We start from the raw sequence: 4,187 nt of genomic DNA on the forward strand, positions 1-4,187 counted from the left end.
GGAGGTTAAGTTATAATTGGCAGTACAGTATTTAAAAAGATGGGCACGGTTGGGGTGCCTGGGTGGCTCAGTTGGTTAAGTGCCAACTTCGGCTCAGGTCACGATCTCACAGCTTGTGAATTCAAGCCCCTCACTGGGCTCTGTGCTGACAGCTCTGAGCCTGGAGCTCACTTTGATTCTGTGTCTCAGTCTCTCTGCCCCTCCCCTGATCACGCTCTGTCTCTCTCTCTCTCAAAAATAAAATAAACATTAAAAAAAAAAAAAAAAAAGATGGGCGCGGGAGTCTAACACATCACCGTTCAAATCCTAATGGACCAGCTATGTAGTTAGTCTTGGACAAGTGTCTCAAGCTTTCTGAGCATCAATGTCTTCTTCTGTAAAAAGCTAGTAATTAGAAGGACTTCATAAGATTATTGTTAGGATTTAGCAAAATTCCAAAAATACAGACATTTATTAAGGTTCTGATTTATTGCTTAATTTATGTTCCAATCGACTCTGATAGTAGCAAGTACACTAGTAGATTAGGTATTCAACAGATACTCGTTTTTATGGTTGTTTTTCTCATTTCCTCCAGGAAGTCCAGACTTAAACTCTCTGCTATGGGTGTTAAATTTACCCTTTCGTATTTCTATTTCATTAATCTTATTGCAAATCACCTCAAAATCTATTTAAAATAAGCCAGTATGTAAATCTGTATTTCATGACCTAGAATCTTTAACAAATATTATTGAGTACGTGCTATGTCCCATGCATATACAATATAGATATCTATACACAATAAATATTCACCAGTGAATAAATCAGGTAAAAATTTCTGCCCTAGTGGACTTGACATTCTATCAAGGCAGACAGATAATTTTTAAAAAGTGATAAATAATAAATCACATAGTATATTAGAAGATACTAAGTGCTATGGAAAGAATAATGCAGGGAATTGGAAATTGGCAACATTGAGCTGGAGTTGACTCCGGTTGTAATTTTAAATAGGAAGAAGGGACCATTGTTGCCCTCTCTGAATAAATATATGAAGGAAGTGAGGATGGAAGCCATACAGTCATTCAGGAGAGCAGCTCAGACAGATGAAACAACTAGTGTGAAGCACTTGAGGCAGGAGCTGCCCCAGACATAGCAAGGGGGCCAGTGTGGCTGGAGGGAGGGCCACCAGTGGGAGAGGAATAAGATATTGGATCACAAAAGTAACAAGGGCCAATCCAGGTAGGGCTTCAGGCTATGCTGTGCTGAGAATAAACTCTTGGGAGTTCAGAGCAAAAGTTACCCTATTGCCATAATCTAGGCCAGATGATGGTAGTTTGGACCAACGTGGTAGCAGTGGTGGTGCTGAGAAGTCAACAAACTCTGACTATGTTTTGAAGGTGGACCCAACAACATTTGTGGACATATTGCATGGGTATGTGAAAAAAAAAAATCAAGGATGCCTCCAAAGTTTTTGACCTAAACAAATAGAAAGAAGGGTTTGCCATTAAGAGAGATGAGGAAGATTGAGTAGGCTTTTGGGCACTAGACCACAGGGAGAGGAAGATCAGTTCAGCTGTGATGTGCGAAGTTTGAATAGTTGCCTTTTGGAAATACAAGCCTCGACCTTGGGAGAGAGGGCCAGGCTAAAGATACAAAATTGAAAGTCATCAGTCTACAGGTGGTAGCAGACATGAGCCTATGGGTATCAGAGTTCTATAAACACTGACACATTTCTGTTTTGATTGGGATAACACTTGACAAAAAATATTTTATTTTCAGAGACAGAGAGCACAAGCAGGGGAGACAGAGAGAGAGAGAGAGGATCTCAAGCAGGCTCCATGCCCAGCGCAGAGACCTATTTGGGGCTTGATCTCATGACTGTGAGATCATGACCTGAGCTGAAATCAAGAGTTGCATACTTAACTGACTGAGCCACCCAGGAATCCTGAAAAATATCATTTTGAACTACTCTATGAACCAGCAATTGCACTACTAGGTATTTATCCAAAGGATATAAAAATGCTGATTTGAAGGGACACTTGTACCCCAATGTTTATAGCAGCACTATCCACAATTATATATAGCAGCTGAATTACGGAAAGAGCTCAAATGTCTGTCAATTGATGAATGGATTAAGAAGATATGGTATGTATACACAATGGAATACTACTGGGAGATGGAAAAGAATGAAATCTTGCCATTTGCTACAAGGTGGATGGAACTGGAAGTTATTATGCTAAGCAAAATAAGTCAGTCAGAGAAAGACAGATATCATATGATTTTACTCATATGTGGAATTTGAGAAACTTAACAGATGATCATAAGGGAAGAGAAGGAAAAATAAGATAAAAACAGAGAGGGAGGCAAACCATAAGAAACTCTTAGGGGCGCCTGGGTGGCGCAGTCGGTTAAGCGTCCGACTTCAGCCAGGTCACGATCTCGCAGTCCGTGAGTTCGAGCCCTGCGTCAGGCTCTGGGCTGATGGCTCAGAGCCTGGAGCCTGCTTCCGATTCTGTGTCTCCCTCTCTCTCTGCCCCTCCCCCGTTCATGCTCTGTCTCTCTCTGTCTCAAAAATAAACGTTAAAAAAAAAAAAAAAGAAACTCTTAAATACAGAGAACAAACTGAGGGTTGCTGGGGGTAAGGTGGGAGGGGCTGGGTAAATGGGTGATAGGCATTAGGAGGGTGTTTTTTGAGATGAGCACTGGGTGTTATATATAAGTGATGAATCACTGGGTTCTAATCCTGAAGCCAAGACTACACTGTATGTTAACTAACTTGCAAATTAAAAAGAATAATAATAAAATTAAAGATAAATAAGTAAATAAGTAAGTAAGTAAGTAAGTAAATAAATAAATAAAGCTTTATTGGAACACACACACACACACACACACACACACACACGGAGGATATTTTGGATCATTTGAATGACTGTGGTGTACTAGGGTACCGTCATGCAATTTCAATACCCTAATGTGGGTATAATTGTGTGATGTCAACTGAGGGCCAAATATTATCATACTGCATCATACAGATGTTCTGCAGTAGTAAGAACAGAGAAAAATGGTACGAAAGTTGAGGTATTATATGTTATATGATAGTAAAGGCAAATCACATTCAGAAAAAAATCAAGTAGTTGTAGCTCCAATGGCCATAAGCAGTTTTAGCATATATATAATATATTATTGTGACATATATTCTAATAACTACCTGCAATGGTTTATTATCAGAAAGAGAACTTTCTGCATCTGAAGTCTGAAGTCTGAAGACTTTAGCATTTAGTTAATCTTAAAAAATTTTTTAGTATGGTGTTTTGGAGGTGCTTCATTGCCTGGAACGAGCCATCTTGATAAGGGCTCCAAAATTAAAAATGAATTTATTTTTAAAATGGAAAAATATGACAAAATTAATGACCATGAGTCAAACAATTTTCTATCATGCTCAAAATTAAAATTAGTAAGTTAAATATAAACATGAATACAAATTTTATACTGTAAATACCCAACATTAATGACATCACTTTAATGTCCAGGGAAAACCACAAGGAGGCACTCTTTTCCTCAGATGTTTATTCCCACAGTCGGATGGTGTTTTGACACTCCTCAGCCCTACTTCTCTGGGCATATTCTGTTCTCTTTCCAGTTGGCAAGTTGCTGTAGGGCAAGAAGGTGCTCTTTCCAAAGGAGGAAGGACTCTCCAGAAGATCCCATTCAGAATCCAGAATCAGAATAGAGCAGCACCTTATGAGCTTTGGTATATTTAGGGGTACAAAGCCATTTTCTCTTCCCACAGCTCAAACAGCCATGTTTTCTGCTTTTTGCTCAATGCATGTGGTGGTCCTGCTAGTAATTCTCAGTGAGTAAGATTTCATATTTTTAAATCTATTTTTATTGTTTTTAAGTTTAATTCCAGTGTAGTTAACGTAATGTGATATTCGTTTCTGGTGTACAACATAGGGATTCAACAGTTGTATACATTACTCAGTGCTCCTGATGATGAGTGTATTCTTAATCCCCTTACCTGTTTCTCCCACTCACCTCCCCTCTGGGATTCCTTTGTTTGTTCTCTATAGTTAAGAGTCCGTTTTTCGGTTTGTCTCTCCACTTTTTTCCCTTTGTTCATTTGTTTTTTTCTTCAATTCCACATATGAGTGAAATCATATGGTATTTGTCTGTCTCTAACTGGTTTCACTTAGCATTATACACTCTAGATC

Source organism: Prionailurus bengalensis, chromosome B3 (genome assembly GCF_016509475.1).
Source record: "Prionailurus bengalensis isolate Pbe53 chromosome B3, Fcat_Pben_1.1_paternal_pri, whole genome shotgun sequence".
Lineage (NCBI taxonomy): Eukaryota > Metazoa > Chordata > Mammalia > Carnivora > Felidae > Prionailurus > Prionailurus bengalensis.